We start from the raw sequence: 22,316 nt of genomic DNA, 5'->3' as shown, positions 1-22,316 counted from the left end.
GAACACCACTTTAATGTAACGTTATAAATTAGCTAATTTTCTCATCTCATTATAATTACTTTTCATATGTGGTAAATCTACTTGAAATCTACTTCTTCAATAATATAAACAAACTAACAGCAATGGAATTCATGAAAATCTTGACTATTCTGTATAAGTTTCCTTGGTGAAGTTTCAGATATCCTGTTACTGTACAGTGTATATTGTCTTATAAATCAAAAGCGAAATACGTGAATAAAGGAATTTACACATGAACGTATACACAAAATATGAAAAACATTGGAAGAGAGCAAGTATGTATATCTATATGTATGTATATTCAACAGACGCGCCAAAAAAAAAGAAGTGCTATTTCATTTAAACAAAGGGAATTGACATTATCACATTAAAACTGTCAATCAGAATGGATTATAAAATGTAACTATCATTGTTATTAGCTCTATATTAAATCATCCATCCATCCATAACCCTCTCTCTCTCTCTCTCTATCAATCTCTCTAACTGACTAGTTTAATACATAAAAATTAATTTTTCTCTATAGGTATGTGTGTGTGTTTGTGTGCAAAATGTAACATTTACTAAAATCATAATTACTTCAATCTCTTTATTTAGTTAGACATTTCTATTTCATAGAAAAGATCTTTTTTTTGTTGATTTCAAACGAACCCTATAAAGTCATAATAGAAAACATACATATAATATAATGTCATATTTGATAGACTACTTATTTTACTACTCATTTTATCTTTCAAAGAAACATAACAACAACGACAATAACATAACAGTGGAAAGTCGTGTATATTGCTGTTGCTGCTGCTGTTTGTTAGCTCCAACATTGAGTATTTGTATATTCTGACATAGAGTTAATCAAGCGAAAATCTATTTAAATATATTAACAATTATCATAACTCTATATACTCAAGTGTAAATATTACATAATATGTAAAAAGCTAATACACTTCAGGTAATTCATATAGAGATGAAAGGGAGGGGGGAGGGTGAAAAGGAAATTACAACATTGATGAAGTAACATTAAGATGACAATGATTATGTGATAAGGACAAGGTGGGTTATAAGAGAAAAATGTAAACAAAGAGACTAATATAAGGATAATGAGTATCAATGTTGGAGTTATACCAAGAGTAAGAAGGTAAATGGAAGAAAAAACAACAACAAATCATTTCATAAATAAATAACGACAACAACAAAAAAAAAGAGTCAAATGACATGACGTGGTAATCTGATCCACTTTTTTGAAAAGATTAAATTAAGTAGAAGGGAGGAGAAAAAAAGAAGAGAAAAGTAAATGACATAAGACACCTTTTTGTGCAGAAAAGAGTTTCCTTTTTTTTTCTTTTCTGAATTCACTTTATTATAATTAAGACTTTTTATTGTTACTTTAAAGTTAGGAGAAAAAAAAAGAACTTTGTAGAGGATAACTGAAGTTAAATCGAGCATAAAGTTGAAATCAAAGTCAAGTTAAATTATCAATGTTGTTGTGTCATCTATTGGTATAGTGCACCATAAAAAAAAACGAATCAATGTTAGACCAATTAGTGAAAACTTGGAAGCACTGCTAAGGAGTCTCATACCGGGAAAAACAACCGTCTAGTGCTTACAGATTTTCAATAGCGGTCTAATATTGATTCATTCATCATATTAATCTAAATTTAACAGTCTCAACAAGTCTATGCTGAATCTATATATATTCAAAAAGTTTGTTGTTTAGTGTACAATACATTGTTGATTTCTTGAGTTAGTAATATACCATGGTCTACTAAATCTTTATTGTACTTAATATATGGCTAGTAGCAGAACTGGGGATGTGTGTTTCGTCGTGGTTGGAACTCTTCAGGAAGATTAATCTGGATTCCAATGTTGATAAATACATTGAGACTTTAATCCAGTACCTTTCTCTTTAAAGGCTCAACACGTTTCTCACTAAGCTACTGAGTCTGGGTATGAATGTTTTACATTAAAGATTTCCCTTGGTCGGTATTCAGGATAGTAAATGGTCAATCTCTGTTGTCATATGTACATCGTGAGAGATCTTGGTATCTACATACCAAATATACGAAGATTAAAAACCCTTACTAATGAATCATCAAGTTATAATCAATTCAATTTGACTGCTTGACTTTGAAGCGACACTTTTTGTATGAAGACTAATGACACCAATCACCTGTTCACATAAAGGATAAAATTAGGTTAGAATCAGTTGGCTGATGATTTACACATCAAATTCTTGGTAATAATTGTACCTTAAACTACAAATCCAGATGCATAAATCTTGGTCTCAACACTTTGTGGAAGTGTAGACCTAAAATTAAATTAGTTCTTTTTCTTCAAAATACTAAACAGACTGTTTTTTACATACACTACTACAATCCAACATTCAATTGACTCATGATTTCAACTATATAAAATTACTAAAATCTCCACAAAACCCCCTTCACTTAGTATTGTTTGTTTGAATCTTCCCATTGATGTTTAGGACTGCAATTGATCAGTCTCTTATTGGCATATGTGCATACTGTGCGGATTGTTAGTAGCTAAGTGGATAACGCGATAACGTTTGAAGCGAATGGTACTGGGTTCGAGTCCCAGAGTGACCATCAACTCTCAGATGCAGGGACATCCAGCTGACCAGTCAAAAATAGGACGAAACACGCGTCCTCGATTTCATTGCTAGCCACTATCAATCTATGCTTATAATGCTTGGGAGTTGAGGCTAGATCGAAGCAATACACACAGTATGTACATATACCAATAAGAGACTAATCAATTACAGTCCTAAATATCAATGGGAAGATTCAACTAAACAATACCAAATTAATTTAAATTACTGAATGTCCTAAAGTCTACGTTTAATGTTAATATAGGATTACATTTTTCCACAAGAACATTAAACACTAGTAACAAATGAATCTTGAATAAGTGACAATCAGCTTGATGTTTGTATGTTAACAACTGATTGATTCCCTTCATCATCCTGAAGTGTTCAAATCGAATCTAAACCTCTGTGTATATAAAATCTTAAATTTGTTTAGTTCAATGAAATACATACAACCATATTTTACAGTAATAAGTAGTTATATAAGATACAGAGAGATGAAAATTCCATAATCCCTACTTCATTATGAACTGTTTCATAGTTATTTATCCGGAATATTCATCATCCTACTTACTGACTTACTTAATTACTTGTTCAATAATAAATAGACTACTTAACCAGCTGTTATCCATTTCCAAGACCTGGAACAATATGTGCACATGAAAATGCAGATGTAAATCTCTTTCTCTCTCAATCTCTCTGGGTTTATTCATAGAATAATAAGTTGGACAATTTATTCATTATTCATCTACATTATTAATACACTAAAATGTAAGTGTAGGCGATGTAAACAAATCCAAAAAAAGATATTTACACCAGATATATACATGCATGAATGACTATGAAATTTGTTTGAAATGTATCATCTATGTATACAGAAACAAACAGGTATAAACAAGTTCAGTAGTAGGAGGGATATACAAAGAGAGAGAGAGAGAGCAAGAAAAAATTAGGCTTACAAAATTGACTGAGTCATTGGAAAAAAAGAAACTACGGAAGAATATTGGATGGATGGATGGATGGATGGATACACTAGAGACAGAGATAATGAAGATTTTGGAATAAAAGTGAGAACAAGTGAAACTTAACAATAAATTTACATAGTTGCAAGCGTGAGTCAATTGAAGCTAGACCACCAAGGAAAACCTGGAAGCACTGGATGGTCGTTCCGTCCTATTGTGGGACTCCTCGGCAGTGCGCATATATACTTATATATATTATTTCAACAGCTGTTACAAAGAACTACCACTACTACTACTACTTCATGAATAAAAAGTACAATAATAATAACTATAATAATAAAAGGCATCTCTAGGAATGGACTGGCCATTAATGGTACAGAATATTTGCACAGTAACAATGATAGACAAGAAAGAAGGTGAACAACTTCACACAAACAATATAGTGTATGATAATAGCCATTAAAAGAGATAATTTGATTATTTTCAAATTAAAATATAAACTTTAGTAAATTATTATTACCCTTAACTACAGCTATTCCTCAAATGAACATTAGTATACCTTTACAAAATAGTCAAACCTTAAAGAGTATATACACTCCCTTCCTTATCATTACATTTTAATGATAGTGCAGTACTAAATTACTGATTGAAAACAATAAATTGACCTGTAAATCTTTTTAGAAACTATTTTATAATTAAAATGGACAGATCTAAGAGATTCTTTAACTTATGAAAATAAGTTTGTATTTTAGGGGACACTAGTTACTTGTACTTGTGGTTAAAGGAGGGATGGAGACGTTGAAACATGTACCTCTATAATTAAATAAGGCATCAAGTCAACAACTTCTGAGTTTCATGAAAAAGGGATTACACGTCATTTAAATATTGAATGAACATACAATCATGTCCTTCTTCTTTTTCATTAAAGACAACAATTTTCAATAGTTGAAATCATGAGTCAATTGAAGCTAGACCATCATGGAAAACCTGGAAGCACTGGACGGTCGTTTCGTTCTATTATGGAACTCCTCAGCAGTGCGCATCCACGATCCCGCCTCGCGAGACTCGAACCTACGACCCACCACTCTTGAGCCAGAGCACTTAACCACAACAATTTTCATTGAGATTGTGTTCTCCAAGTCGATGGTTTAATTGTGAAGTTCTCATTGTTTTCATTAGTATAAACTTCCGACAGAAGCTTTGATAAGTTCACCACAAAGAATTACTAATAGTATATTCTATCAACCTTGAGAGTTAGATTAGTTGTTATTTTCACTTTTACTCCGACAATCTCTACACATTTCTTTTGATTATCTTCCTCTTCAATCCGATTCATGACTTTGTGAACGTTAATGAATTATCTAATTTGTTGATAAATTGAGTGCGTCTAAAAAAATATGTTTATCGACTAGTGACTAACATAAGTGCCAAATTTCTCGAAATTCATTGGTCATTTTGGTGTTGTCAGGATTTCAACGCTTGCCCGTTCGAACGTTTCTCGTTAATTATTTATGTTCGATGATATACGTGGAGATATACAATGGTGTTTAACAGCTAACTCGTCTTCAAGAAGAAGAAGAGGGTGGTCACTGACATCATCTCAAAATGCAACAACCTTCCATTTACTGTTGGTCTACCATAAAAATCATTTTGAAATTATATAAATATCTATACATGCACACACACACACACCAACACTATTCAGTAAGATGATTAAAAGCTATTTTTCATGTTTGTAAGCAGAGAAAAACAGTTAGTGTCAAATCAAAGTGATAAATATCTACATGAAATGAGAGGATAAATCACAAATAAAGAAAGAAATCTACTTTAACAGTTTCATTATAACTCATAAAATTTTCAATATTTGACATTGGGGGGAAAAATGTAAACATAAATCTATCAAGTGGCTAATCAATTAATTAATTAAATCTTTTGAGAAAAAAAAATGAAACAGGCACCATGAAAACAAAACGCTCCGATTATTATTATTATCAGAAGGGATTTTGTAGATATTATAGTAATTTTAATAGTTGAAATCATGAATCAATTGAAGCTAGACAGCCATGGAAAACCTGGAAGCACTGTATAGCCAACTCGTCCTATTGTGGTACTCTTCAGCAGTGCACATCCACGATCCCACTTCGCAAGATTCTAACCCAGGACCTATCAGTTTCGCGCGTGAGCACTTAACCTCTAGACCACTGAGTCAGCCGACATCCAACGGTGTCAATGTCTAACTTCAACTAATCCACGAAATTGAGCGACACATTAACCAGTGTTTTCAGTGAGTTACTATTTCACAACAGACCCGGTTGAACTCCACTGGTCACTGCTTCTCACTAGAAGTCCAGGAAATATCTCTTGAAGTCAGTCACTAGGGAGCATATGTTGATTAATATCAGAAGAGGTTTTGTGGATATTATCCTAATTTTAATAGTTAAGATCATGAATCAATTGATGCTTTTATCATTATTGTCTGTTTACAGAAGGATAGAAACTGTATTTATTGAAATAGTGGAGAAGATTAGTAGCTCAAGTAAATGATTTATGTTGAATTTTATTCTATGAGCTGGATGGTCCTTCTTCTGAACAACATCATCAGCAAAAAACACTTCAAGCCTCAATTTATGTTAATGATGTTGTTCAGAAGAACAATAAAAGCTTCACGACCAATCAATCAAACTTAGAGAACAAAACTCCACCTGAATTTTTTTTGATATTTTCATAGTTGAAATCATGCGTCAATTGAAGCTAGACCACCATGGTAAGCTTGGAAGTACTGGATGGCCGTTTCGTCCTATTGTGAGACTCACGAGACGGGATCGTGGTTGTGCACTGCTCAGTCCCATAATAGGAAGAAACGGCCGTCCAGTGTTTCCAGGTTTTCCTTGGTGGTCTAGCTTCAATTGAACTTATGATTTCAACAATATAAAAAAATACTGAAATCTCCACAAACCCCCCCTTCTGATATTTTTAAAATAATTATATCATCAAATAAAAGAAAGAAACCCATGATAATTAGTTACTTGTTATTTTCGTTTAAAGAAGGAGGGAATAGTTTTGAGGAAAAAATAAAATAAAGGTCAATTATGTTTTTTTTTAAAATAAAAATCTCATTTATTTATTTTTTTTCAAAAATTTAATTAATTTCTTAAATTGACATTGTGTAATATACATTTTTCTTTTATTTAATTGTTAAGGGTTGTTTTAATTAAATGACCAAAAGAATAAAAGAATATGCAATTTATCCTTAGATAAAAATAATAATAACCATTGTACACTTGTATATAAGTATATACACAACATATCTATATTATTCCATAAAAAGAACAAGCACATCCACACATGTATATAGTTCTTTATATTCTAACATCTATAACCACTCCTTCTACTTGACTCTTTATTCAAAGCAACAAACACACTGTCCTAACAACAACAACCGCCCCCACCCCCACAACAACAACAATACTATCTAAGATTACCTATTTACTTCTTTAAAAACATTCATTGAATATGTTCACAATAAAAAAATATTATTATTGTTTGAAAAACAGTTTGTATCAATAACAAGCGATAAGAGAAACTAATTAATTAATTAATTAACTAATTAATTGGTTAATTAAAATAATCATTGACTAACCTACTTCTTTTTTTGAATTCTTTCCTTTTATACTATTAACATATGCTTACAATAATAACTATGAAATTTCACAGAATATTCTATTATTATTATTATGGTCATTATCGTAATTAGTATCATAGTAAGAAGGGAAACACCTTAGGCTATAGGGTGTATGGTTTTATTTTATTTAAACAATAATTACATTATTATTATTATTGTTATTATTAGCTGTGTAACTAGTTACTATTACAATTGAATTTACAAAAAAACTTAAACCTCAACAATTAATTCAGTGAATAAATATTTTAAAAACAAATGCCCTGGTACAGCCGAGAGTGGGGAGAGTTAGCTCTCCCTCTCGAAATACTCTCAAATGGCCACGCGTATATAGCCTCTGTCAGGGAAGTCCTAATTACTGCCTTCTCGTGACATTACTGTTGTTTACGAAATTGGGAGGACGAAAAGCGAATGTCCGGTGCTTTAAACGGGTTGGTGGACACGGGAAGTTCACCTATGGGAGTTGGAAAACCCTGATTCCAAACTAATGGTGCACATGGGCTCCAGGATCCTCAGGGAACTTATTCTTTTCTACTACTTTGATATTGTCTTTATAATTACATCACATGGTGCTTATTCGGTGTGTCAACTCAAACTGATACAAATATATGTCCAACATTCTATGTTGATTATGATCGACTGACTGATTAAGTACTGTAAGTGCAATAACGATGATGATAAACGTGAGAGTAGGTCATCATCATCATCATCAAAGTAACCTGATAACAAAAACGTTATTTAAAAAGACAATGAAAGAACTAAAAATTCCTACATTAGAAATGAATAGATAGAAGGGTATATTTTTTTGATAAATAATGAATCCAGCATTATCTTTATCAAATGAAAATTAATCATAGTAACCTAACAGTCGTAAATAAACACATAATAACAATAATAATAATAATAGGAAATCTAAATAAATAAACGCGCGAAAAGCAAAACAAAACAGAAAAGGAAACCATAGTGATGATCAGATCACGCCAATATACACCTATACATATACATGTATAACATCAAGAAGAATGATGCATTGAAATAAAGAAGGAAAAAAAAGAGAGAGAGAGCGAGAATACAATACATGTAAGTAAATTAATTGGATGGCATTGTCTCTCTCACATACTACTATCATTAAAATTATCATTACTTCCAGTCATGTTAAAACAAAATAGTATCTCTTTTTGTATGTGACTTAAAACTACTTGTCCAATTTCACACTTCCACACAATAAAAATAGTAGTAAAAAAACCCGAGGGAAAGCAAGAATATGAACCAGAAGGAGAAGAAATATGAAAAGCTGGTGGAATTCAAAAATATCATAATGATGGGCGGTATCTTCATAAAAACTCACTGAATGAATATAAAAGTATAGAAAAAAAACGAACCTAAATGTATGAATGAAACCAAATGAGTAAGATTAGTCGATTCATTTCAGAAAATCTAAGGGATAGGTAAAACAAAATTTTTATTTTTTTTAAAAAAAAAGGTGTTAACATAGTTGTATATAAGTATGCAAGAGAATCATACACAAACACACACACACACAGAGTCGATAGAATGAAAAAAGACAAAGGTTCATTTGAAGAAAAAAACATTGACGATGTCGTCTCGTTTTGATTGTGATCTGTAACATTCTGGTGATTCAGATAAATATGCAAAACATAATTGAACTTAAACAAAGATGGATAGCGGCTAGCAGTGGAATCCAGGACGCGCGTTTCGTCCTATCTGGGACTCGTCAGCTGGATCGAACTTATACAAAATTATACCTATTTATATAATTTCTAAAACCGTCAATTTCTAACTAAAATGTAAAGTTGGGAGTGATTTATTTCTCTTTCCCCTCCATTCCCTCCTCTTAGCCGACTCTATTTACTCAAGCTAAATTGATTGTTTGAAAGAGTATGAAACATTTGGATAACAGTATAAAACCTAAATAGTATTTAATTTCATTTTAAAAAGTAATTTTGGCGAAGCTATAATTTATGGACGAACTAATCACATTTAAGATAACAGTTCATGAATTTGGGTCCTAAATTCATCCACTGATTTTGGCTAAATAGCGTTTCGGTATTTTAGCTGATGTCAGTTCATGATGAAAACCCCAAACTGTAAATTATACTTCTTTTGCCTCACACTGATTTATAAAATACATTTAGCCCTAGTGAGTCGGTAAACGTTCTCGAAAATACTTCAGTGTCGCTCAAAGGTCGTCCGTAAATTATATTCTCACCGGAATTTTCTATACATCTTAAATTATGTCAATTTAATATAGACATAATGAAAGATGAGTGAGCAACTGACTAACTGGACATATAAAGTAGCTAATTGAGTACATAAGACGGTGAACGAGAGATGCATGCAAAAGAAAACGTTATCATTGACTTCTAATACAACTATCAAACTTACTACATATTATATTATTTATTATTATTTATTTAAACATAAATATTGGTACAAAGGGGTACCAGATATATATGCGCCACACAAATCTCATTTGATTTGTGTGAGGGCTGTGATACTACCAAGGTGCCCAGAGTGAAACAGGTGGTTTTCTTAGAGGGACACATCGGAGCCTTTAACCTAAAGGTCTGATCCACAAAGCAGTGGAGCATCGTAAGGAGACGCAATCCCATGGTAGACGGTGACCGATGATTGATTCATACGCCATTTGTTCACTCAGGATCCTGGAGCCCATGTGCATCATTGGTTTGGAATCAGGGTTTTCCAACTCCCATAGGTGAACGTACTGTGTCCACCAACCCGGTTAGAGCGCCGGACATTCGCTTTTCGTCCTCTCAATTCCGTAAACAACGGTGATGTTATGACGATGCAGTGAATAGGACTTCCCTGGTAGACGCTTTATACGCGTGGCCATGTGAGAGCATTTGGAGAGGGTGAGCGGACTCTCCCCACTCTTTACCGTACCTTAATGACATATATATATCGAATAGTAAACAATATAGTAATATATTTAATCTTATGATTCACCCATCGTTTATCAATAGCAATAAGAGATCATTATTCTCTTGTTTTTTAAAGAAAAAAGGAAGGTTTTAATAATAATAAATTGACAGTTGAAAAAAACGTACTAAAAGAACCCAAGTTGTTTGATGCATAACAACATGATACACTATAGAGTAGCATTGATAGTAGTATTATAATTTACTATGATAATTATTATCAAGTCAGAATGATATAAAGTTGTGATCATGAAATCGAACTGGATGAAAAGGAAATTTTCAGAGTTGAAATCATGAGTGAATTGAAGCTAGACCACTATGGAAAACCTGGAAGCACTGGACGGCCGTTTCTTCCTATTGAGGGGCTCCTCAGCAGTACGCATCCACGATCCCGTCTCGCGAGATCCAAACCCGGGAACTATCAGTCTCGCGCGTGAGACAGAACAAATATGTCACTAAATTATAGAAACTAGAATCACTGACTGAATTTTTTAAGTATAAAAAATGTGGAGTTCAACCACGTCTGTTGTGAGATATCAACTCACTGAAGACAATTGGTGTTCGGTTGCTCAAACTTCGTGGATTGGTTGAAGTTAGACATTAACACCGTTGGATGCCGACCGGCTCAGTGGTCTATCGGTTAAGTGCTTTGGCACGACACTGATAGATCCAGGGTTTGGATCTCGCGAGGCGGGATCGTGGATGCGCACTGTTGAGGAGTCCCATAGTAGGACGAAACGGCCGTCCAGTGATTCCAGGTTTTCTAGCTCCAATTGACTCATGATTTCAACTATGAAAAAGAAATTATTGATAGAAAGTATAGAAAAAGCGTCGAAAAACTAAGTTTTTTTACGCTATCAAGTTTTCATTTATCTTCTGAGTAATTCTCATATCCAACACTCTCATCTCACTTACACACATAAACATACATGTATAGATATTTCTCTAATATTCGAATTTTTTTGGATATAATGCACTGATACACATACAGAAACACACAGATACATGCACATATACAGATATAAGATAGACACCAAAATTTAGTACACTGTATAGTATTGTAACTTCTTGAACTATGGTAACCTTCAATGTTCAAGAGAAAATTGAAGAACAAAATAAGTAGTATATATATATATATATATATATTAAAAACCGTTTCGGGAAATATAAAATGACTGACATTGAATATATATATACTTAAATAATGTGTGACAATCATGCAATCAGTTTGACATTTCATTTTTTTTTTTTGCTCTCAAGTTTTTTTATATACATACATACATAGAAACAAATAAGCTAATAAATAATCATCTATCCAATTCGAATGAAACAATCTAACTGGACTAACTGAGAAAAATGAATTCATGACAATGGTTCTGTGTTATATGTATATATTATGAATGAGTTGGATACAATTTAACACTGGGTAACATGTGTGTAAGTATATATGTATGCATGTATGTATGTATGTATGTATGTATGTATGTGTATATATATATATAGATACATATTGGACAAGGAAAAAGAAAAAGATTATGCGTGACAAGAGAGGAAACGAAAAAAATTTTCTGTTGAATATTTAAACAAAATTTCACCTTCTCTGATGTATCACATTTTCTCCTTCTATTCCTTTGTATGCTCTTGTCTGAATATACCTAACTACCTACTTATAAATGTAGATATATATACATAATCATTACATTGCATTCTATTGCATGTATCCCATCTTATTAACTAATATAAACATATTTGTATGTATTTGTATATGGACATAATCTCTATGTACTTTCGTGTGTATGAATGACTGACTGACCATAAAACAACTGAATAAGTGTGACATAAATCTAAATTGAACAGAAGCTTTATAAAACAGAAAAAGAATCTAATATGCGGCTTGACGCATCTGACAAGTAATGAATCAAAACTATTCACACTATTCACAGATATATTTTAATACTTTCATACACATACATATAATCCAAACAATATAAAACATATATCATCAAAATGTACAATAAATATGAAGGGTGAAAAAAACACACACCACACCATTAATGGAGGGAACACATTTGAAGAAGAAGAAGAAGAAGAAGAAGAAGAAATATGAATTTGATGGTCAAAAATCTTAGAACAATGATTTGTGGCTGCTGTTGTATTACCCCCAAAAAAACTACAATGGTATTGCAATGTCATATAGCCAGAAATGCATATTATTATTATTATTATTATCATTATTATCATTATTATTACCAATGTTAAGAATCTGTATATTCTTATAGTAAAACATTAATTTTTTAAAGAAAGAAAAAAAGAAACCCAATAAATTCATACTCAAGAATAAGCAGTAAGAGGGAGGGAGAGAGGGGGGGTGGGGAAAACCAAAAGAATGGTGAAGGAAGACAAAGTATACACAAACATACATATACATATACATATGGGTATATTAATAGACATTGTAGGGGAAAACTGTATAAGACATTTGAAATGTGACAGAATTCCAATGGACCAGAACGCATTACTTACATTTCTTTTTTTTTATAGAAATATATTTTATCTATATTCTGTCATTATTGGCATTATGCCGTTCCATTACGGCAACGTTTTTTTTTTCTATCTTACAGAATATTAATTCATTTTAATTTCTTATAATAATAGAACAAAGTAGAAGACTATTATATGAAGCATACAAAATGAGTGTGTGTGTGTGTATGTATGTATATGTACGCGTTACTTTAAAACATTAAGTAGACATATGAGCAGTAATAAATAAGCAGATAGTAACAAATAGATAACCAGGTGAAATTTACAAGTCATTGGGAGAAAATAAATAACTGTTTTATAATTGATAATACTAATACTACTAATAATACTAATACTACTACTAATAATAATAGTAACGATCATAAATATATTGCGAATAAACCCCCTAAAAGATGTGTACATTCACTGAATATTGACACCTACACACACACGCACACCTAAAGAAACACAAACAATGAGGATATTTCCAATGTCCTATTCATTTTTACAAAAAAATTCCAATTAATAATGATAATAACAATAGTCAATAAATAATGTGATAAATCTGATCTGAAATGAATTGTGAATCGGTAAAATGGTAGCAATTAATGTTATATATATTGAGCCAACGATTAGCTTCATATTAATCATGATGAAGTAGAAGTAGAAGAAGAAGAAGAAGAAGAAGAAGAAGAAGAAAGAGGGTGACACTGGAAGATGAAAGAAATTTTATGAAGATTGAATAATAGTACAAAAGAGAATGAAACTAAATTCCTTATGAAATAAACAATGAAGCATGTGTATACAGACCAATTGGTTAAGTTGAAGATAACAACAATAGTACTACTATTATTAATACTACTATTAAACGTAGGTAATAATTTACAATCCAGTTGTTAACAAGGAATGTAAAAAACTAGATAAGATGATTGGGTCACAGGCGTGCCTACGGTAATTGCTTAATAACGAACGATTGAGATTATTCTACTGCAAACTTTAATTCAGGACAACGAATATGTAATTATAAGCAAAGATGGATAGCGGCTAGCAGTGGAATCCAGTTTGACGCGCGTTTCGTCCTACTTCGGACTCGTCAGCTGGATTTACCTACATCTCAGAGTTGATGTTCAATCTGGGACTCGAACCCAGTACCTGACTGACCAGTTACAGTCCTAAATATCAATGAAAAGATTCAAACAAACAATACTAAGTGAATATATAATTATTTTTGTTAGAATCGATGAAAATGAATAATTTTTCCGAGTACTAAACGTTACATTAAATTTTTGGTAAATCGAAATATAAAAAGAGACTGCGTAATTTTTCACTCCTCACTTCTTTTTTTTAAATTCCATCTATTGCTACATAAACTGTTATGTCAGTTACCTTATTAAATTAACCGATTATAATTCATCATATCAGTATGGATTTATGTGTTGATCGGGTACATTGAACAATATACTTTCTATATTAAGAGATCCGCTTAAATAATCCTTTGTCGTGAAAAAAAAAAAAATGATATTGATGTATGGAATGTTTATTTTATATCATATCATACGTTAATACAACTCCACCTGTAGCTCTTCTAGGGTTACTGCTGGTCCCAAGCTCAGGTAAGGAAGGAGGGTTGGTCGTGAGGTCAGAAACCACATCCTGTAGAAAACGACCTTGCTAAAAAACGCTAACCAGAATAAACAATCCGGGAATATATATATACCCAAAGAAAATCAACTCATCAACAATTTAGCTTTAGGGATAATTCACAATTGTACTATGAATATAACTACTATTTCATGAGAGGTTTAACAGAAGCGTATGAATAAACAATCACATAAACACACACAGGATTCCACTGCTAGCTATCATCCATCTTTGCTTATAATCCTTATGACTGAAGGTAATATCGAGGCAACCCGCACAGGATGCATATATGCCAATAAGTGATTGATTAATTGCAGTCTTAAACATCAGTGGATTGATTCAAATAACCAAGATACAAAAGTGAAGTAATCATTTATAATATAGAAATAAAGAGATAGCCAAAGATGATCGAGTAGATTTCTATCTGAAGCCAAACTATTTACATAGATTATTTTCCCTGAATTGAACAGTTTATTCGTGAAGTCGTCGTTTTACTTTTAGACAAAATTATCAGCACATACTTTGAAAAATTAACATCAGTTTATCCTGTTCACATGAAATCTGATTAGTTATTGCTTGTAATTTTACTATCATCACTGTTTGTACATGATCACACCTAAGAAATGAACACAATAACTAGTTTATAAAGGGTCTACTGAATGTAATTTAAGTAATCAAACTATATCATTTCATTTTATTTTAGACAAATATGAATAGATTAAGTTTTAATGATTAATTAGCTAAACAAAAACCATCATTTTTATAGAGTTGAGATCATGATTCAATTGAAGCTAGATCACCATGGAAAACCTGCAAGCACTGGACGGCCGTTTCGTCCTATTATGGGACTCCTTAGCAGTGCGCATCCACGATCCCGCCTCGCCATCATTAATGAAAGTTTCACTATGAGTTACAATCATTTATGATATGATGTATATATAATACAGTTTAAACATAAAAGATTAGTTATTGTGTATGATAAGATACCAAGTAATTATTTTCATAAAAACAACTGAGAAAATTCATTTACTCTATTATTGGATATAAGCCGTCTCTTTTCTTTTCTTTTATAGAGAGATATCTATGTATTGGTGTACAGTGAAAGTATTTAAGAAGAAAAATCCAGTGAAATATAATGTGAAAATAACTTAGATTTCATTTTGAAAATGACTCGTATATGTATGTCACTGAGTTTTATGTAACGTAGAGCCTGGTGTATAAGTAAATCAGTCCCACTTGTAACAACCCACTAATAAGACGAAGTGAAGTTATCGAGACAAATTCAAGAGTAACAGAGGGGATAACAGTATCGGTAGCAGTAGAATGGATTAAGTATAAGAAAAAAGTGTTAGAAGATTTCGGCACTCAAGATCTAAATCATTATGAATGTCACTGAACATCCCCAACCCCTGGTAACAATAATCACGAGGATCACAACCAAGTAGTCTGTACCTACCTAAATAGTTCAGTCCAACAGTCGATTTTTTCATTGATTAAAGTCATGTCATGGTTTGGCTGTCCGTAGCTCTCCACTCATATATTTCTACACCGACAAATATCGTGTGTCGAGGTAGGGGGTGGATGGGAATAAGTAATAGATGTCCCAACCACATCAGCCGATGAAGATTCACTACTTCATCAATCAATTTCCTATGATTAAAAAGTATCTTATCCTTCACCTTATTATTTATAACTCAATGATCCCAACATACACGAATAATACTTCAAAGATGCCAATGATCGGATACTAGCAACCTATGAATATACTCTGTTCTAAAAGGTCATGTTTTAAATCCATAAAATAGTAGAGAGTGAACTGTTGAGCAGTAAGCTCGTCCTTTGGTTGATAGACGGATATCTCACCTACGCCACAGGTGATAAGAGTGTGGTCAACAATTTGTAGACTCCAGAATTTATCCCGATATCTCTTCAAACATTAACTTACCAGAGCTGATAAGACTTTCAAAATAAATGAAATGATTGACTAGTAATTCTTATCATCAGTCTACGAAGCAAATATCTACTTATTGGTCTAACGTTTCAAACTCTTGCACCATCTTGTACACATTTCAATTAGAATAGCCCAGATCACTATCAATGGCATTTACATAAAAGAATAAATTCAGAGAGGAAGTTTACATAATCTTTTACTTAATAGATAAACAAATTTTTGATTATTTTTTGAAAAATAATTTCAGTGTAAGATGTATTACTAATATGGTATGGGTTACTGATATCCATATAAGTAGTATATTACGATGGTCGGGCATTGAATGTATTTCAGTAGGAGATCGATAAGGAGAGAATGGGAACGGCACACAATTGGTACGAAAATGCATGAACAATTATAATCGGAGACTATAGACGGATATTTGCAGAAGAAACAGGTCAAATTGAGACAATTGATCGTTATTTTGCAAATTAACTGTTCACTATATGGTTCTCATATTTTAATGAGATATTCTATAACGTTATGCTAAAATACATTCGTTTGTCCCCACTCGTGTTCTTGTTCACTACACTAACACTGTGACGTGATGACCACTAAACAACGGAAACGACTTACTAACACTGTAACTATATATAAAAATTTATAAGTATACTTTGATCATTATCATCATAGTTGAAAGCATGAGTCAATTGAAGATAGACCACCATGGAAAACTTGGAAGCACTGGACGGCCGTTTCGTCCTGACGTGGGACTCCTCAGCTGTGCTCATCCACGACCTCGCCCCGCAAGATTCGAACTCATGACCTACCAGTCTCGCGCCAGAACACTTACCCTCCCCAGCCAAAATCGTTGATCCGCACTACTGAGGAGTCCCTGGATAGTCCGAAACGGCCGTCCAGTGCTTTCAGGTTTTCTATGGTGGTCTACCTTCAATCGACTCATGCTTTCAACTATGCAAATACTAATTCTCCACAAAAAACCCATTATCATCATGTTATAAGTAGTAATAGTAATAATAGTAATAAATTATTGAATAAATTCATTCATTAACTGGAATACTCATAGTAATCAAACGATTTTAAGTGATCTATTTTCAATTAGTTGTGCTGATCAACTCAATCAAACAAAAGTCTGGAAATAAATTTTGAAATAAGTGTAATGAGTTACTTATCATTTAAACAACAAGTGACGTATAAAGATGGAGAGAGAGGGGGGAAATGATTGTACCTTCAATGATTTAATAATTAATTAATTCATTCATTTATAAATTAGTACAATTGAAAGGGGAGCGAGAGAGGGGGGAGAAAGAAAGAACGAGAGGTAAAAATGAAATAAATTAAAGCAGGCAAACAAACAAACAAACAAAAAATACACATAAATATACATTAAAACAGAAAAAAAATATCATAATTTTGCTGATTGTACTTTCGTAGTTTATATCTGTCTTTCTATCTCACACACATACACACACACACATAAACACCCAAGGAGGTATTAATACAAAGTCTGGACCACCTGAAATACTAATTATTATGAAATAGTAGTTAATTCATATTTCGGATGTCCAAGATTCAATATGCGAAAAATTTTGAAGTTGTTTCATCACTTTGAACTTTCAAGTTACTAAGTTGTTTTGTTAATGTAAATGTAAACTTATGAAAATTGAATGTAATGAGTAGGTATTTATGATTTTGTGATGCTTGAGTCAACACATGAAAGTAAGGTTTAACATAATTAGAAATGCATTTCATTTAAATACAGAAGCAATGAAGTAAGACATAAATGAGAATAGATAATAATCTCTCACAATATGACAAATGGTGAAATGTTGTTCTTTCACAGGAAAGTGACTATAGAGAGAGAGGAAGTAAGCGATCATGTATAAACTATAACACCGATTCATTTCCAGTTTTTCACAGATGCATGAGCAAATAAATAGTCACATAAAAATATATACATATACAAACATACATACATGAATAAAAAAATGGATAACATGTCAATATCTTCATGGTACATAATTTGTTTTTTTTTACAGTTGAATTCATGAGTTGATTTAAGCTAGACTACCGCTGAATATGTGAAAGCACTGAATGGACACTTCGTCCCAGTATGGGACTCCTCAGCATTGTGCATTCATGATATCAAAGTTGGGAGCTTCGATCTCGCGCGCGAACGCTTAAACTCTGGACCGGTGAACCAGAATCCAACAGTGTTAATGTCAAACTTAGATCGACCTTTCACCTATTGCCTGAAGTAGAACTCCAGGAGTTACATACTGAAGCTAGTCAGTAGTGAGCACATGATTATTATCAGTATGAGGACTTGTGGAGATTGTAGTAGTATCATAGTTGAATTCACGAGTCCTACATAAAGGTTAAGAGTTCACGTGCGAGACTGAAAGTCCCGGGTTCGAATCTCGCGAGTGCGGGATCGTGGATACACACTGCTGAGGAATCCCATACTAGGAAGAAACGACCATCCAGTGCTTTCAGGTTTTCAATAGTGGTCCAGCTTAGATCAACTCATGAATTCAGCTGTCGAAATAGTACAATCTCCACAAATTCCCATATTGATAGAATCTTTTTCCTTTATTTTTTCCGTTTTAAATTAAATTGGTAAAAATAATAAAAATTCAACCATAACATGTTAATAAAACAGAATTCTAAATAGAATTTTCACTGATTTCAGTTATTTAAATAAACTAATTACCAGGTACACAATCCAAAAACTATACAGTAAGAATATAGTTGAACTACACATTGTTGTAAAGCATAGAGAGAGGATATGGAAATATATAGACCGTGTATATAATATATAATAATCAAACAACCTAAACATATAATAGTTAATTAATAATCACTACTATTCAAGTATTGATAAAGAATAATGACAGATTTTTTTATACGAGATACCAAATGAGATATACTATCAAGTTGGACTTCCTTGAGCAATAATAGTAGTAACATTTCAATGTTCATTAGTGACATATTTCTACAAATGAATGGCATAGACCTTCTCGTATATAATGTAAAGTTATTTAAATTTGGAGTGAGAACAAATGATGATCAGTCAGTCAGGCAGCTACAACGTAGGATCAGGCACATATATACATCGGTCCAAGTTGTAATACCTCATTGGCACAACAAGATGAACATCGAATTCATAGAAGTAGTTAATTTAGTGGTGGTAGTATATAAAAGAAAGATTCTATATAAGGATTGGTTGAAGTTAGATATTAACACCGTTGGATGTCAGTCGGCTCAGTGGTCTATCGGTTAAGCGCTCACGCGCGAGACCGATAGGTCCTGGGTTCGAATCTCGCGAGGCGGGATCGTGGATGCGCACTGTTGAGGAGTCCCACAATAGGACGAAGCGGCCATCCAGTGCTTCTAGGTTTTCCATGGTGGTCTAGCTTCAATTGACTCATGATTTCAACTATATAGTAACAAAACGTTTTGTAATGAACAATCACTGAACTATTTCTAATGAAGTACTTATTTTCATTGAATGAAATTTCAAATCAATAAATCATCGAAGTACATACAAAGGTAAATACATGAAATGAGAAAGTAGTTAAAGAATATTCAAGTATAATGCTTATGTCAGTATGTTTAGTTGTTTCCCTTATGAACAATGCTGACAAATTAAATATTGATTCACATACACACACATCATAGGGTGAATTTACTTTGCAAACCACTAAAAATCAAAGAACATTGGATATCAGTCTCGTCTTAGTATTGAACTCGCCAACATACACTCATAATCCTAACAGAGATCGAACTCAAACTATTCAGGCCTCATCATAAGAGTCTTACCTTTAAATTGTGAAGTTAGCATCCAGTATACTTCATGATTGCAACTTCAAGTAATTCACAATATCGTGAGATCAGTATCCATTACTATCATCTACATAAACATATTTGATTTCATTTCTAAATTAGAGAATGAAGATACTAACCAATAGGGAAAAATAGAATAAGATGATGTTAAATGATAAGCGACCAAAAAAAGAGAGAATAGATTGTTGAATAGGAAACTATATTGTGTTATTTTATTATTATTATTATTATTATGAAAGATATTTGACCTATGATAATAGAAGGAAAGAATAGAGAGACAGAGAAAACACTTTGTAAATGAAAATAAATGTTTTTTTTTCTTCTTCTTCTTCAAGTTCCCCCCCTCTCTCTCTCCCTCTCTCAAACACAGACAATCTTTTGTACAGGTGACAAAATGCATACATAAATACACACACACACACACGTACATCTAAGAAGGGAACATATGTTTTACAAATTTTATGACAATCAAATCTAACTGAGTAAACTGTCAAAATGAATGATAGATAAATTGCATGCAACTTTCGCCACCTTCAAAAGTAGTAAAAACATAATAATTATTTGCAACTACAATGACTATTACTACTATCATGACTATTCATCATTGAATATACTCATTTTTAAACCGTTACATTCATCTAGCTACCCCCCCTCATTCTTTCTCTAATTCATTTTCTTGTTATATACGACTACATTTACCTACCTAACTTAATCTAGCTTAACGAATAATAAGTTTTATTGAATATATAGAATTGGCCATGTGGACAAAGTGTTAAAAATAGTGAAATAAGAGTTTTACAAAAAGTCATTCACAAAAGATATGGGTGTATTGACATAGTTAACTAAGCGCCAAGCCTCAAGTAAGAAAAGAGTCACGAAAACGTTTTTTTTTTTTTAAAGTTCACTACTATTTGTCATAATTGCTTCCAGTATAACATACATAAACATATGTAACAAAAGAGTTAGATCATAAATGATAAATAATTATATTTTTCTGGATTTTTTTTGGGGATTTTTCTTTTGTCAAGAATAATTGTGTTAGATATCTGGTGTCTTGTTGTCATTTTGGAGAAATGATAAAATAAATGAACAATTTCTTTGTAACCAAGACTAAACTATACAAATAGAAACGGAAGGAATAATAACAGCTAACATATGGGATAACATTGTATTACAAGGATGAGTGTTCAAAGAAGGAAATCAACATGCAACATCACGTACTGTCAGTTAGTCAGTCAGTCACAACGTAGAACTTCGTACGTACATACATCAGTTCAAGTTGCCATACCACATTAGCACAGATATGCAGTTGTCAATTCAAATCCCATAGTGGTAGAAGTAATAAGAGTATAAGCATTATGTGAAAGATTAGGGTTTGAAGATGTTATTGAAGGAGTATAATACGTACTGTACACAAATGAACACACACAAAAATACATTAAGTGTATCAGTAATATTTCTACATTATCATAATTTTAACAGAATAAATCAAATAGTTGTTAAAGAACAGATATAATAGAAAATGTTCCTGGGTTCGAGTCCCGAGTGTAGGATCGTGAGTGTGCATTGTTGAATAGTCTCATACTAGGACAAAACAGCTGTCTAGTGCGTCCAGGTTTTTAATGGTGATCTAACATTGATCGGTTCATGATCTCAATTGAAATGATCAATAATTCAGATTTCAAACATGTGACAACGTTTTTACGAAAAAAATCCTCAAATCTATTCCAAATGTTTCAATGAATGGATATCAGCTTAAAATTGTGAAATGACCGTGTCAAAATTCAGCTTTTTTTTACCTTGAATGGTTTCCTCTCTCTCTCTCTCTCTGATATATAGATTATTTGCATGAAACATTTATTCAGTCCTCCTCCGTGAAATGTTCTCTACTGTCTATAGACAGGGTGATGTATTCCAAATCTAATATTTTATAACTGAAAAACAGATAGTTGGATTTGAAAATCTCTATTGTCATTCATTAGATAGTGAGAAAATAGTGTGGAGTAATCAGTTTTCGGTATTTTGATAAAAAAAAATCTTTTTACTTCTATCCTAAATAATATTTAGACTATACATGACAGTGATGATTATTAATTGATTATTTAGTGTAAACATTATAGTTTTACAAGAGTTCTACTCAATG

The 22,316-nt window shown here is 32.3% G+C and overlaps 1 non-coding gene across 1 annotated transcript; it reads left to right on the top strand.

Moving 5' to 3' along the window:
- The first annotated feature begins 2,540 nt into the window (after positions 1 to 2,540).
- Positions 2,541 to 2,614, top strand: Smp_tRNA_02321_Pseudo_TTG.1.1. The gene has a single exon. It is a non-coding gene (tRNA).
- The last annotated feature ends 19,702 nt before the right edge of the window (positions 2,615 to 22,316 follow it).

This window comes from Schistosoma mansoni, chromosome 6 (genome assembly GCF_000237925.1).
Source record: "Schistosoma mansoni strain Puerto Rico chromosome 6, complete genome".
Classification (NCBI taxonomy): domain Eukaryota; kingdom Metazoa; phylum Platyhelminthes; class Trematoda; order Strigeidida; family Schistosomatidae; genus Schistosoma; species Schistosoma mansoni.
Note: the sequence above shows the minus strand (reverse complement) of the source record. Positions and strands in the feature narration are given on the sequence as shown.